General features: G+C 38.7%; 1 protein-coding gene across 2 annotated transcripts in view; it reads right to left on the minus strand.

Moving 5' to 3' along the window:
- The window catches only part of erbb4b (erb-b2 receptor tyrosine kinase 4b), a 317,502-nt gene that overhangs the window by 119,101 nt on the left and 181,561 nt on the right, over positions 1-16,840 (minus strand). The window lies entirely within an intron of this gene.

Consider the following 16,840-nt stretch of genomic DNA (forward strand, 5'->3'; position numbering starts at 1 on the left):
TTTTGGCTCAGTACTGTTATCAACTCACTGGAACAGAAGTGAGAAACTATCAAGGAAGGCTGGGGATGCATTGTGGGTCGAAGGGGCTAAATGCGAGGGCACAGATCCTGCTGTAACCCTCAGCAGCAGCAGTGGAAGGATAAAATTGTTGCTAAGCTGGACTCAACATTGAGACTGGCAGTCATGAATGTACTTGAACTGTCCACACAGAGAAGGAAGGCTGTTTAATAAAACATAGACACACATGCTTACACAAAGGAATCAGGATTTGCAGTAACAAGGCCCCCATTATATACATGCTTTAAGCATCAAATTAATTACTAATGTGCTTTATCTCATAACCAGAAGGTCAATAATTTGAATCCCTGCAATGTCACTATTGTTCCCTTAAGATCGACTCTTTGACCACAGACTCTTGCATTGGGAATCAAGAGAAAAAAACTATGTCTTAGAGAAAAGCTCTTTAGCGTAACTGAAAAGCAAAGTATGCCTGGCTTTGCTGTAAAACATCTTAGGGCTGTTTCTCACATTAACTGGAACTCTGAAGTTTGTCTAAATTCCAAATAAGCTTGTTTACAGTTAAAATAGCTATATTGCTTGGAAATAACTGCGTCTTCCATCCTACAAATTTTGCATTAGGAGAAGAAGGAATCTAATAAGTCGGAAGTTTTTATGAGGAAGCTTTCAAAGGTTGCAAAAAAAAAAAAAAGAATGCATTAAGTAAAGACAGTTCATGCAGCCGACTGAAGTGGGCTTCTTCTTCTTAGTTCATCTCAAACACTGAATAAATTAAATAATGAGTGGGAGAATGATGATGGGCAAATTAAAGAATGTACATGCCGTTTGGATAGATGATGAATAGATGACTTGGCGTGATGGATGTTAAATGATGGGAGAATGAATGACATCTATTTTATCAACTGTCATCCATCAGCAGATCCGCTCATCAGTCAAGATAGATGATGGCTACTGAAAAATAATAAGGAAGAAAGAATGACAGAAAGACAGAAAGACCAAAAGAAAGAGAGAAAAGGAAAATGTTGCCTTGAATATGGCCACAAATGTTGAATGGATGATTGGGGATTAGCGAAGGGAGTCACTTGATTAAACTGATCCACTTTGAAGGTCACAGCCCCTTATAAACAACCAACAATAAGCTTTAAAAACAACAAAAAAAAGAAGACATTTCCTGAGTTTTCCGACACAGCTTATGTTGCCACACACTGCTGCGTCAATCACTGTGCACCCAGTTGCTAGTTTGTTGACAGGAGCTGTCAGGACAGCAAATCTCTGCCTTTGCTCTACAAATAGGTGATCCCCTCTCCCATCCATTATCTGCGGCACCTGCCCGGTTCCATCCAGACACTTGTGTCCCCACAGTTGCCAAAGAAATGCTTGCAGATCTCAAAAGTATATGTAAGTGGGCATGAGAGTTTGCATTTGTGAGTCAATAAGTTTACTTGCATTTTTGGTTAATAGAAATTAGGGAATGTGTTCGCATGAGTACATGAATTTGTGCGCATTTGTACAACATAGAAATGGAAAAGACAAACAGAACATTCTTAGGCCTGTCCATACAGCTATTATACCACTACAGATACACATACTCTGAAGGCCCTATTGAACAATCTAAAGGGCCCGGTCTACTGCATGATTGTGTTAGGTGTGTGCAACTACATTTAGCTAGTAAAGTTGGCTAACTTGCAAGCCGTTACATATTCATTTTTTGAAGTATAGGGAAACTGACCAGGGTGCTGTATTTGGCAAGTCTGAAGTAAGAAACACTTAGTCTCTTTTAATAAGACATGGCCAATAATGAACTTTGAGAGAGATATTAGACCCTGAATGATGATAAATAAATAAAAGACAACTTTTGGTTCTGAGCTTTAGAAAATGTCAACAAAACTAAATTCTCTAGTAAAAATCCTTGGCCAACAAGGAAGAGACATTGGTTTTATTTTGAAGGACTAAACTTCAACGCTCCTATGGCCATGTCAACAAATCAGAATACTTATTTTTTCAAAGAGAAACAAATTAAGAATTAGCTCAGCTGCTGTTAGGTTTTCTTATTAAAAGACTTTATTGTAAGTGCGGACATTTTTCTCCTTACTGTCTTTACAGAGAGGCAAACACACACATCTATATATCAAACAGGCATTGAGATTGTAATGCTCTCCTGTCGGGATCTCCCAGTCGTGATCGATATTGAATGAACTGCAATCCAGTGTCGTATCCTACTCTAATATCTGTCCTATAGCATGCATCACGAACTTCATGTTTTCTATAAGGTCAATGGATGGATCACCTCCCACAGGAACAGCATGCAATTCTAACGCTGTTAAGACTGTTCCTCAGCAAAATGGTTGTACCCATTCAAATGTAATTGCACTTTTATGTGTTTAACTATTGACCTGAAAAGAACAACTGCATTAATTCAACTACATAAAAGCGCTTTATGAGAGGTTCACCAGAGAGACGGCAGCAATGGGATTTCACTGTCTCTGAACACACTGCGGTCAGGAGCAGAAGCGTGGGCGGTGTGTGTGTGTGTGTGTGTGTGTGTGTGTGTGTGTGTGTGTGTGTGCCTTTATATGTGTGTGTGTGTGTGTGTGTGTGTGTGTGTGCCTTTATATGTGTGTGTGTGTGTGTGTGTGTTGAGTTGGTTGAAGAAAATTAAGAAATGGTGAAGATTTATGGAGAGAAAGGCATCAGAAGAAGAAAACAAATAGGTGGCAACAAGAGATGGAATTAAAACTCGACTGCGAGGGAAGATTATAAAGATTACACATAGACAAAGACTGAGCCACAGTTGAGTGTTTTCTTGTCCAGAACATCCGTCCTTGGTTGTATCCCCATAAATATTCTTGCCTGCACATGTACTGTATGTTGAGGGACCTCACAAATTAAATGCACATTTAATTTCAACATGGCAACTGACATTCATGGCTGAGCGGCTACAGCAGCACACAGCAGCACGTGCACAATGATTTTTTTGTGGTAATGAACAACCTATTCCATCTTAATGCAAAAACCACTGATTGAAACTGTTAGGCTCAACAAGGCCGTTATTGCATTCATACCAAAAGCTCTATTTCCCCCTGCCTGGCAGTTAAGTGTTTGGGTGGTAAACAAGTCTCAGAGCCTCCATTAAAGCAGTTTAAAAAAGTGACATTGAAAAGAGAAACAAATATGGCCGTGAAGAAGACAGAGATTGTCTTAGGTGTGGTATAGGACTATGAATAGAACAGAATAGAAACGTATGAAAAAGGGGGAGGGGTGTTAGAAAATTGGCTGTCTTTGAGGGGACAGAAGAAGACACAACTGGAGTATTAGAGCAGTATATACCTTAATGTGGGTATACAAAAGATGGTAGGTGAATATACTACACATTGAACATGGATCATAGCAATTTATAAAGGTCTGAAATAATATTTAAACTTAATACATTTCAATATTAGAAAGATTTAAATTACCTGACAATTAAATAAAAAAAGAAAAATGTCATTAAAGCTGATGTGAGGAACTCTAAGGTTGTGTTGATTTTGGCGACCCCTGTGGGCAAAGCGGGACATTTCATCTCATTTGCTTATCTTCTACTGTACATGGTACTGTAGTGTTTTCTCATTTAAAAAAAACATCATCCTCCTTTAACTTTAATGTTTAAAACGCACTCTTTGACTTTATAAAATCTAAATTAATTAGGCAGCGTGCTGTAAATCATATCAACTGACACCTACCTCGCAACAGGGATTACAGTCATATAAAAAAACAACATAGAAATATAAAATCTGTTATCTGATTGTCTTGTTTGCTTTTACAGGCCATATAGAGACATCAGTATTCATTTCAGGTTATTTCATAACCATCTAAAAACTCCTCACAGAAGCTTTAAATGTCTTGACATACTTTAGTCACTATATTAGAAAAAAAATAAAAACATTTTCTACCGGCTCTTTTCAAGTTTATAAAGGGTCAATTACAGTCTAAAAGACCACCTTACTTATTTAAACATGTTCCGGAGTAAAGGTGTAGTATAGAAAAGAAGAACACATTGTGCTATTTTTCAGCACTTATGATCAAAACATTGCTGTAAACCTGCTTTTCTTTATCCTTGTGTCTTGTATCTCTGCTGTAGTAAAGACGATGGCAGGGGGTGTCGTCTGTGGCCCCTTCCCCCCCCCCAAACACACGCCTCTTTCCCGCCAAGGTAATTGGATTCACAGGCTGCTGATTAAATTTGGCCCATCCCTCACGCAATTGTTTCCTCTGAGTCTTTATGAAAAATGGGTGAGATTTAGGGATTATGGAATTATACGCGAGCAAGGCAGAGCATCTGCTTAAAGATGAGAAGAGGAAAAATAAAATCATGACAGCATGGTTATGGTGGAGGGTGTGTGTGTGTGTGTGTGTGTGTGTGTGTATGGGGGGGGGCATCCTTGCTTATTTTCAACTTAAACTGTGATAAAACCCTGGTAATCTGAGCTTAATGGATAGAGAGGGATGGGGAGGAGAAGGAGAAGAAAATCATATTACAATTCCTTGAGATAAGACAAATCTATTAGCAAGAAAGAAAAAAACAAAATAAAAAACAAATGAGCAGAGAAACCAAAAAAGTAAGGCAGAAGAGATTATCAAGGGGACAAACAAGTGAGCGATTAAAAAAGAGTAAAAGACCTTCAATTGCTGCTGCTGAGGGCCACTTAGCTTATCAAGGCTGATGTGTGATCAGCCTGCCAGTTGAATGAAAATGAGCCATGCTCTCTGGAATGGGTGAAACAAAACAGGGCCTGAGAGAGGCAGAGAGAGAGAGAGAGAGAGAGAGAGCGAGAGGAGAAAAGATGGAAAGACTGCAGAGAGAGAAAGAGAGGGAGACCATATCTTACCACAAGCATACCAAGTATGTTGGTTTTGCCACAGAGGAAGTTGGTTCTCGGTCAGAGTGTGATTTGCTAAGGCAACAACACGTCAGTGAGGCCTTGTTTTTCCAAGCCTACTGAGAGACATTCAGAAACACACTACAGGCCATGGCACTCACTTTGTGAACACAGTGCTTCTTATGTGTGCCTCAGCCAAGGTGGTCAAGTCCATCCAGAATACTGTAGAGCCAATTTGAAGGGAAACTACAGAACAATTTAGGAGCATGCACCTTTGCAAAAGCTGCAAACAGTCGAATCAATCTGTTGACCTGACATTGAAGAAATGATGAGTCTATAAATCAGAAATTTGCTGGATCCAAAAAGGGGGTGTGGGTCTGACTTCTTATTAGCCCCTAGAATGTAAATGTAAGTGATGCCAACGAATGAAGTTGTAACATTACACCCTATGTGCTATTTAGAGCAGTTTATATAATCAAATGTCTTCAAACAAGAAAGATAAATGAAGAATAAGCCAATTTTTGATTGAGACATTTGCATCCTACCATAAAATAGAAGCTTACACAGGAAGGAGGGTTGGGCGGAAGCAAAGGACGCTTACCTGTTGTTTTGATCTGCATTTACTGTATAGACTTTAGGGCCAGATTCCAAACCAAGTGAATCAATTCAGTTAGCTTTATATTGCATGAAAACTCAAATGCTTTCAGAGCCAACAGAAATCTGTTCATCATCACTAAATTGGCCAATAAGCTTGCTTGTTACATTAACAGACACACTGAAGGTGAGATTATCAAAAAGGGACCAGTCATTCGATTTGATTGAGATTTACAGATCCTCAAAAAAAAGATAACAATCTGATCTGTGCAATGGAAAAGTGAAAGAGAAGCAAAGGAATGCTTTACTCAAATGCTGTATGGTCATGACTGTTGATGTAACATCCACCATATCTCTGTAGAGACTGAACAGAAAGGACCTTTTCATGTTCCATTACCCACCACTGCTCCCATCAATAGCTGCTCCACTTAATGGAAGCTTTGGCCTAAGAGGCAAAAAAATAAGCATATTAATTATTAAGCTTCCACAGGGGAGATGGGTGGAGTTGAAAGGTTCAAGGGTAATGTGTGTGTCAAAAGCCAAGGTTATGAAATTGCTTTTGGGGTACACGGCTTCCTTCAGAGCTTAATCATAACAATGTCAAACGGCAGCGACTTGCTGAAAACGTCCGTCCTTTTTTCCAGCTCTTCAAACATGTAACATGTTATGTCAGCATTTCATACATGCCTAAAGACACCATCACCTTAACTTCACCTCTGAAATCGTCTTCTACCACCTCAAACCCAGCGTTGAGGTGGTAGTAACAATGGGTTAGTGTTTTCTGTTTGGTTTGGTTTTGGCACTACTTGGATTTAGTAGTTGCAGTATTGCTTTCTATACATTTCTATCACCTGTCTTTGTAAAGGATATGTGTGTTCACCACAATTTATGGTTTCAGGAATTTAAAATTTGATTTCCATTCTAAATATTTCTAAGGTGAACAACACATTTGAAAACGTTGGGTCAGGTTAGAATAAAAGGTAGATATGGAGTTATTCATCTAAAAACGTACATGGTATAAAAAACCATTCCTTGTTTGGCACATCTTTTGATTTAATTATTTGTTATTTTAACTAAATAGGTTATCTTTGGTTCACAAGGAAACTGCCAATTTCCACAAAGTCTTTTCTTTGCTCCATTGGATGGCGTGCACAGACTATGTGGAAATTGGCAGTAAAGCTAAGTCACCTTGAAAACATTCTCAACAACAGCTATTGGCTTATCCACATTTCTAACACTTTTCTATCCAGTGTCAGTGAGAGTGTTTGCAATTATAAAAAAACAGTTTTACAGTCTTACATTCTACTCTAGTATCAAGTTAGGACAAGAAGAGGCAATCATCTCAGTCAAAATAGATTTGATCTGTGTGAGGAAAAAAAAGAGTCTTTCATAAAAGGAGACATCAAATCAGAGCAGCTGTCAGAATTACAATGTTTTTCCATTTGTGAACATGTGTTCTTTGTGAAAGAAGACAATTGTCCTTCAGTCCAGGAGAATCGACTGATCTCTGCTTTGTTTGGAGAAATGCTCACATTTGTTGTGGAATGGATATGTGAAATCGTTATTGTTCATTTCATTTTCACAGATTGGTGCTCCCAAAGCTCTGTTGTCAGGGAGAGCGGTATTCAAATGGATTTTCAATTTCAATTTTTGCATTTGTCGGAGAGTAATCACTGAAGATTGACAGCAAACTCAGAGTTAGAGGAAGACTGTGACTGTCAGGAAAAAGGCCAGAATTTAACCCCAGCAGAAACGGTAAGGAATGACTTTTAAATGGCAGGCGCTCTAACAGGTGAGATACTAAGGTTTAGTATTTCAGCTTTTTTAGTTTTATATCATGCTCAGCTCATAAAACATCACCATGATTATTAAATCCATATAGAATAAACCAGTCGACTATCAAAATGTCAATATGGTAATACAAACTGTTCTAAAAGTGGGTCAGTTCAATTACAGTAATTTACTGTGTATCGAAGTCATCCATCTTTCATATGAATCAAGTCTTTTATGTGAGTATAAACCTTCACTTCAAAGGCATGTGGGAAGACTTCTGGGAATGTGAGACATCGGATATCAAATGCCATGAAAGAACATGTCCTTTTTTTTCATGTCAACGTTAGTAGAAGACTCCGATTCAGACCATGAAGCTTTGAAGCACTAAAGAAAAATATAACAATTTATCTCCATTTGTATTTTCTAACACATTATACCTAAAACAGGTGAGAAAATCCCCTGCTGTAGTCGCTGATGTTGTTGTGTCCGCATAGGTGTTCCTTGAGCTGCGATTTCTGTTCTTCTGGCTACCAGTGCTGCCATTGAAGGGCATAGCCCATGGCTCAGAAGAGCTGCCTTTTGTGTAAATTGTAACATATGTATGTGAGTAGTGTGAAGGTTGTAGAATAGGAAACATTTAAAAGTGTCACCTCTCTCAGGGCCAGTCTACACCCAGATTTTTGTATTTATTGATCAATAAAAATTCTTGTATACATATATATATATATATATATATATATATTCAACATTCAACCATAGCCAGTGCCAAAACAAGAAACCATCAAATTCTCAATTCAATCCATTGAGCAAAAATGTCATCCCAGCCTTAATGAGGTCTTAAATGAATGTTTACTTGCAACACAGTAGATAAAAACTATTACATGATTGAAAACACATTTTTTTGCACACAGCTGTGTGTGTTTTGGATGTCTGGGTTTGCCAGAGTCTTGTGAAGTCAAAGTGGGGTCACGAGCCCCAAAAGGTTGGGAACCACTGGGCATGCACAGAAGACTTTCTTGCATTGGTCTACATACATAGTGGCTAAAACTCCACTCAAGTTGCAAGCACTGGGGAATACAATCAAAGATGAGGATAAGATAGTATTTATCAAGAGCTGTTAATAAAAGAAGCATTGGATAGTCCAGTCAAAAAAAACCCAGTGTATGTGTGTGAGAATCAGAAAGCACTGGCATATGTACCCTTGTCTTACATCGAGTTATAGAAAAAACACAAAACTTATTTCAGCTTAACTTTCAATGCAGACTCTCATAACTACACATTTTTTCTGTGACTGAAATGGCTTCATTTTCTAATATTATGTACGACAAGTACGGCATACTTAAGAAATATAACTGAATGTTTTTTGTTTTTTTTCTGTAGCACCAGGATTAATGATTTGTATAATACAGAAGTTTTTTCTTAGTATCATTTTACAGAACTAATAAAGCCACAACTTTAGGGCAACACTGTTTAGAGCAATTGAACACACAATTCAAATATATTCTTTGAGTGTAGAGAAACATAGTTTGATTTTGGTAATACTTATAAACACCTTGTGTCTTCTACAGTAAAAACACTCTTATCACTTTACATCCACAAGTGTCCGTTTAGGCCCCATAAATAAGTTGATAGAAAATGACATTTTCCTCAATGGCTTTTGAGAGCCACAGAGCTGCCAGTCAGCTCCTATTTTATTTGCTTTCCCACTCATTTTGCTCTTCCTCTGAGACAAGCACTGAGTGGCTCTGACATCAAAGCCCTGTCTGAAACACAGTCTGGCCTTCGAAATCAAAGGAAGAACTGCACGTCAAGGCTGCACAGTCACACACTGATGTGGTAAAGTCAGGATGACAGACAGTCAGTGACAGAAAGTGAACATGACAATCACAGTGTGAGGGGTTTGTTTGAATCTGCATTCATATCTATGGCCCATTTCAAAAATCAGAATAACATATAAATGAAGTGTGTAGTGTATACTGGATTAAGAGGAATATTTGATCACATTTGAACATTTGCTTTTTTTGTCCATTGAATTTGAATATATGTGCAATACATGGAAGTATCCATACTCAATAAACTTCTTGTAATGCACAAGCTTTACATAAACATGATGGAAGTTTGAATTAAGACATAAAAACATAATTTTCAACAGTGTTCAATGGATTAATCTATTTAAAGGTATAGATGTGTATTTTTTAATTGTGCTTGTATGGTAAATGTCAATAGAAAGCTCAGCTCATCTTTTGACATGTTCATCCATTGGGAAGGTTTGCTCCACATAATTTTGCTATTCAATTTGTTAAATTTGGGATTTATTTTCAAGTCAACTATTTGGGCTGTGTTGCAACAGGCTGCTTAGTTGCTTCGTTTGTATTTCAATGTGGTACACTTCCTTTTCTTTGAACTTTAAATTTAGACTTTGGACAAACATATTTTCTTTGAGTTCTTAAAGAAAAGAAGCCTAGAAGATACAAATTTGGCCAGTCTTTTTTGATAACTATTTCAAGTTAAGAAAACAACAACAACAACAACAACAACAATATGAAATACTTAAGTAATTGTATTAGTATTTGAAGAAGATATGATTAGTTCATATAAAGATAAAATAAATGTTATTGATTCCTGTTTTTGCACACACATATTTAACAGGGAACTGAAGTTTCACAATATTAATGATATTTAAATACAATTGGACTTTGGCCTTTTAGTTACCATTTTGTTGAGGAGATGGGCGGGCGCACAGAAATTTGCCATCCCCCCCAAAGACAAAAACATTTTGAGAACCACTGTCATAGTAGATGCTTTGGCATAAAAAAAGCTATTTCGACACAAGAAGTGAGTATTGGATTCTTTAAGTTAATGTCGTGTTTCCTCAACATGTAAAAGTTAAAATGAGTAAAATACTTTTTTTTGTTGTTGCGGTAAACCAGTTAAGCAATTCCAGCTTAACCAGTTAACCAAAAAAAGCAACAACTTCATCTTTTTGACAAGTGGTACCTGTAAAGTCACAGCCTGAAGTAGTCCATAAGCAATATAGATGATTTTACCAGTTCTTGCAAGAAATGTATTTGAATAATTTTCTGCAAACAAAGTATAAGACAGAAAGAAATGAGTAAAGAAACACCTTAAACAATGTACACAAAACAAAATAACTTCAGCAGCTATATAAAGGTTAAGATATCATAATCCAATGCTATACATGTCATTGTAACTTAAACATTATTGTCATTCAGCTATCACAGGGAATGAGTAAGTTCCAGGTGTAATGTGTGAATTCCATTTCTGTCGTCAAACATTTGAGAATCTCTTATCAGGCTTCACACTGAAAATGAGAGCTGCAGGATATGCTTATTACTTCAAAACAAGCACATTTTGTATTCACCACATTCTTATTTAAAGCGATATCGTAGCAGTGTCTGTTCTGAAACATCACATGGTTTGAATCGCTGCAAAACACATGGACATTTGCATTACCTTCACACCCATTCTGTCCCTGTAGAACCCTGCTGCAACAACAGGGTGGAATTCAGAAGAGAGCTGAACTTAAGTGAACATCATCCTATTGGTGTCTGAGCTAGTTTAACAGCTACATCATGGCAGTTTCTTAGCTTGATCTAATATTTAGCCTGGGGGTATGGGGATGCTGGAGATGGAGAGGAGAGCACTGTGTTTTGATTATTAATTGGCATTAAAATTCTTTCCACGCCTACTTAAACTTTTAATGAGGTGAAAGTCGACTTGCACTTCCAGTGTGCCGCAGAGGCTCAGATTGGTTATAGAGGGTATGTAGTCATGTTTTGGCGAGTCTGGATATTGTTCCAGCTGAGGAAAGTTGAGTCAGAGGAGCAGACGATCAGGGAGAAAGTAAATAGTCCTCCTGGGCAGGTCACTGATGCATACATGGGTGTGAAAAATCTAAATGATTTACTGGAAACAGACACACGAACCACATGTGAATGTTAATGTACAAATGGAGCCACATACAAGCATAGTTGCATGTATAAAAAAAACAAAGATGTAGATGTCCCAGAATAGATAAAAGGACTTCCAGCTCTTTAGTTTAGATAAAACTCTAAAAAGACTCTGTACCAACCTTTATAATTAAACAGAGGCGGTTTTTTTCACATTTACAAAATGAATGATAGATTAACAATTTCTAGAGTTTAGTTTTAGCTGCTTAAATATTTGTCCATGCAAGACTTTAACCATGCAGCAAAAATAAATACATTATAAAGACTGAAATGTTGCAGCCACTGGTCTGCTTGACATGGTAAATGGTAAAAGGACTTGAGCTTGTATAGCGCTTTTCTAGTCTTCTGACTACGCAAAGCGCTTTTACACTGCAGGTCACACCCACCCATTCACATACTGATGGCACTATGTAAAGTGTCCATCAGAAGAAACTAATCCCATTCATACACATTCATACGCCACAGACAAAGCAGCGGGAGAATACTTGGGGTTAAGTTTCTCGCCCCAAGGACACATCGGACCTGTGGCTGCAGGAGCTGGGGACCAAACCCCCGACCTTCCGGTTGAGAGATGACCAACTCTACCACTGATCCACAGCGGCCTCATATAATAAAGCATATATGACAGCCAAAAATCCGTTATAAAAACAGAGCAGTGCAGTGCTGGTTGTTCTGACTGTTGTTTCACATTGTTTTGCAACAGGTAAATCGAGAAAAAGGGTTGCTTGGTTGGCACTGGGGAATATTGAGCAAAAACTTAAAATGCTGCAGATACAGTCCAGTAATCTAATATATGCAACACACACAAAGACACACACAGACAAACATTTTTTAATTGGCAAAAATCCATTTTGAATTACCACTTCTTCTTTCCCCATGGCAGGTTGTACTGTTGTTGTCCATTAATATTTCATAAGGCCTTGTCCTGCTTATGAAATCTCAAACATTGTATTATTAAACATAATAATACCCCCAAAAAAATCTCAAAGAAAAGCAAAGCAGCAACACTTTTATAAAGGTCAAGCTGTGAGCAACAGTCGGGGATGGCCCTGGAGCTAAAATAAAATCCAGTATATTGTCCAGGTTATATTTTACAGCTGAATTACACATTTAAAAATGAAGAGAATATGGAAGAAGTGGATAGAAAGAAGGTTTATAAAATGAAGAGATCATTCAAATGAATATATTATGGAAGATTTAATCCTGGACATGATATTTGGAGAAATCTGGGTGTATCATGTGCAGAAGCAGCCAAAAGTATGGAAAATATCATTCATTCAACTCACAGAGTGCACATGAAGAACATTATGGCATGTTTAGCTTGTTAGTCATAGTGGCTCAAAAATGAACCAAACTAGGAGAAACTTCCCTCAGAAATTCATCTCCGTTGTTCCTTTGCATAAAAACCCTACCTTTGGCTCTGAAAGTCTCACTATCTCTGTCACACAGTGGTATTACAGAGCAATCAATTAACACCAAGAACCACTGATGGCCCGTCCCGGACTTCAATTTAACATGCGCCTCCTTGCGATCCACATTAGTGGTTCACAAATGTGACAATATGAATGTCGTCCTTCAAAAAGAAAGTCCCTCTTGCCCCCTTCCTGGAGCGGTGAAATATTGAGTGTGACATGGGAGTAATTGCTTGGGAAGTAATCAATTAGACACACAATTGAAAGAGACCTGAGGTCTGTGGGCTGCCAGGCAAGAGGCCTGACTGAATTCTGGTGACGTTCACTGAACCAATCACGCCTGCCCCCAGTGGCAGAATTGCTCTTTTCCCCAAGAAGTTGGACGGAGAATGGAAGGCTTTGGCGATCAGAGGAGGCAGCAATTTTATGCCTCCCCTACCCTCGGCAGTCCCTTGTCTGGGGGGAAACACTGACACAAATCGTCCCTTTCACCTTGCCCCATCCATTCTTTGTTTGCCTCCCTTGTGCATGATCGTCACAAGGCGCCGAACACGACACGCTCAGCGGATGATAGCGTTCATTCGCTGAGATTTCCCCATCGAACTAACTGCAGAAGCTTTGAGGAAGACAGTACTCAAAAGGGTGTACAGTACAAAATGGTACAAATACATCACATTGTCTGCTTTTGTGTAAAAGGAATCAATGTGACAAATCAAGACGGCCAACTAAAATATGACTGGAGACACTTGCCAAAGAGAAAGGGATAAAGAGATGGAAGAAAGACAGAAAGTGGGATAGATAAAGAGAGAGCAGATGGGCCATGAAGAAGTGAATAACGCCTTGGCGTAAAACACAGGCTTGTGTACATGCATGAGACGAGAGAGGATCATTCAGCAGATGGGGCCTCAGATTGGATGCTTCATTTTGGACGGACGCGGTGCAGGCGTAGGGTGGTTAGGAAAATGAATCAACAACACTAAACAAATCTGAGCAAAAACAAGGATACTGAGTGAAATGAGAAAAGGGAGGGGTGGCAGTAAAATGTGTTAAATGAGAAAGCTCATCTGCGTTGGGCTCCTTATTGAGGCTGTTATTATTTTTGCCAGAGAAGCAGGCTGTAATTACCATGTGAAAGCAAAGAGTGTGCATGTGTGTGGCCAGGGTTCATGTGAGCGGAAGTGCTGGAAATGTTTGACTCAAGTGGGATGGAAGATGCTGCAGGTCAAAACGCATCAAAATACAGAGCCAGAGCTTTGAAAATGTCAAGAGGCGGCTCAGTTGAACCGTTCTCTTGCATGGGAGCAGAAACTTTACAGAAGTACATAATCCAAACTTCCCTTTGTAGCAATCAGGCGGTTTGCTTCTAAGCGGAAAGTGGGTTACCTTTAGAGACAAGGTTTTTGTCTTTAGATCCAACTTTAGTCCTCACTTTTTAAACTCTTGTGTCCCCACAAACTCCTTCCAAACAAACGCAGAAACTAAACTTTCCACACAGCCTTTAAAATTTCTTATTCACTCCAATACACCCCTCTGCACAAACACCATTCCCCAACTCTTCCCTGCTTGACTGTGCCTTATATTTCATATTCATGAGGATAACTTAGCTAAGCTTGATTGAAAGGTGCATCCGAGGGAGTCCTATCCCTGCTCAGCCAGAAGGTCTCATTCACCCCATCCTCCAGTCCCCTCAAATCCACAGTCCATTCGCAGCTCACAGAGAGTGCACCAGAGAAATCAATAAGTGTAATGCAACAATATACTAGCGACAAATTGATTTCATCCTAAGGCAATTTTCGGGGCAAGTAGAAATGTGGGTGGGTTTCATCACAGAAGGGGTCTTTTTACTGTGCCTTCTTTCGATTAGCCCCCTATGTAGTTAATATTTTTTTATCCTCTTATATATTGTTGCTCATGGATTATATTGATCATTTTATACTGCTCCTGGGAGTCGTTGCAGAAGAACGGAGGACATTTCAAAGGCCTTGTAATGAATGAGACGGCCGGTCTAAAGCACAAGTGAGAAAGGAAAGAGTTTAAAACTGGACCTATCCTGATGGTTCAAGCTTATATCCTTCCTCAGTAGTACACTGAAGGAATATGACAACTGCAACACAACAAACTAGGACACAAGTGACTTATTACTCCACCCCTAGCAAGAGCATGTTAAACTGTCAGGACCATCTGTGCAGAATGCAGTGATATGATAGAACCCTCCATGACAAGTTTACTCTTCCAAAGATAGAAGTTGGAATTCAAGGACTTTGGAGGTCTACAACTTAGGATCAGATTTCCAATAGCTCCCATACTTAGATGATATAAGACCTGCAAAAAGTCAAAAGTGGCATAAAAAGGACTTCAAGATGATCAGATCTAATCCAAAATGTGGTTGAACTGATCAGACCAAACAGAGAGAATGCTAACATTGGAATTACCAGGATGTACCATCAATTAATGAGCAACAGTAGATAAAAAGGGGAGCTTTAACAGTTCACTGTCTAACCTAGTCCTCTCAAGACACATTTGACAAATACATTACCAAGACTTATATCAAGACAGCTTGGACCTACTCAGTCACTAGATAATAGAACCTTTGAGTATAGGAACAAAAACCCTTATTGACATTATGAGGAATAATGTAAGTTCAAGTAGATTTGGAGCGCAGATCAGGACTTGGTCATAAGGAATCAAACAGATCCCTGCAGACCTTTATTTAGTTAGATTTAAACCAGCAAAACCTCTGAAGACAAAATAAACTGTTCACAAAACTATTAACCCCATGAAAGCCAATGGAAACAAAATTCCACAATAGTCATCTAACTATGTCAAGTATGTTCTATTGTGATAGTAAGAATCTAAGCAGTACAATTGTCAAGTATCGGTAAGCTGTCTTGATAGTGGATTTGATTTGGATTTTGCATTGTTCAGATATGTATAATGGAAATTTGGCATTACTTATTTAAACAAGCCAATCACAGGAATGGTAACAAGGCTACTATTTTAAAAACAAAAGTGACACCCCGATTGAACCTTCATTTAGCATTGAATCCAAAGTTTTGGAACAATTGGGCTATCCCAGCTAACAGTACAGCTAATGTGTATGCTAACTATGACGAACTATGATATGGATAGTAAAGCATTTTGTAACTCATCATTCAGTGACCAACTGAACTGAAAATGTCCATCGGCAGGATGCCTGATTCTTCCTCTGAGTCTGACTCAGATACGATACAATCAAAACTTGACCTGCCACACAAGTCTTGAAATGTGGTCTCCACTGTAAAATGGGGTACTTTTTTTTTTTACTCGTTTTCCTCACAGATTCAAACTTATTTTTTTCTAAAAGGCGAATCTGATCTTTGATATCATTTATGAGCTTTTACTATTTAAATCCAAATTTCCAAAGGCTATAACAAAAAGTGAGCAGATTGCATTCTCCCCTTCTGTTCGATCCCACTTGTTAGTAAGACGAAAAATTCTAGGGTGAAACACAAACAGTCAGAGTTATGAAGGAGAGCAGATTCAGGCCATGGCTGCTGTGCATAACTTCCCCTCTACTTCATGGCTCGAGGCCACGGATGGCACATCAAACAGCAGCTTCTCACAGAGTCCAGCCCCGGCTCCCTGAGCACTGGCTTCAACTTGGCACCACAATGAAGAGACTGGCTTGGCAAAAAAGAAGAAGAAGAAGAAGAAGCTGTGAGTGGTGCTGGACAAATGCAATTCCCAAAGTATGGCGCAACATACCAGAAAGAATACAAAGATGGAACACAACACTCAAACTGCTGCAGCACAAACACACATGGAAAGGGTGTGTTGTTTCCTTCGGCTCTTGGGGATCACAGGGAAGGAAGAGTTGAAGAGAACAATGAGAAATGACTGAATTATTTAGAAAGAGGGTTTGGAAGCAGCAGAGACAAGCTCAGTGCCAAGCTTGTGCCTTACAAATCTAAATAAATTTGAGTCTCTGAATAAATTGTAACCTCTCAGCACAGAGAGAATTATTAAACTTTCCTGCAAACTGATGACATTGTCTTTCTCATGTTGCCCTGGTATCTCCTTGACACACTTATTTTCATGCTTTTATATAAAATATGTCCAACATTTGTGTAATATCTCCCAATAAATCGTTGGATGGAAACAAGCTTCAGTGCACTTTGTCCCAGCAGTCAAGCCCGAATGCACCGGGAGCTCATCCCCTTTGAGAATTAAACAGCGA

Source organism: Labrus bergylta, chromosome 13 (genome assembly GCF_963930695.1).
Source record: "Labrus bergylta chromosome 13, fLabBer1.1, whole genome shotgun sequence".
Classification (NCBI taxonomy): domain Eukaryota; kingdom Metazoa; phylum Chordata; class Actinopteri; order Labriformes; family Labridae; genus Labrus; species Labrus bergylta.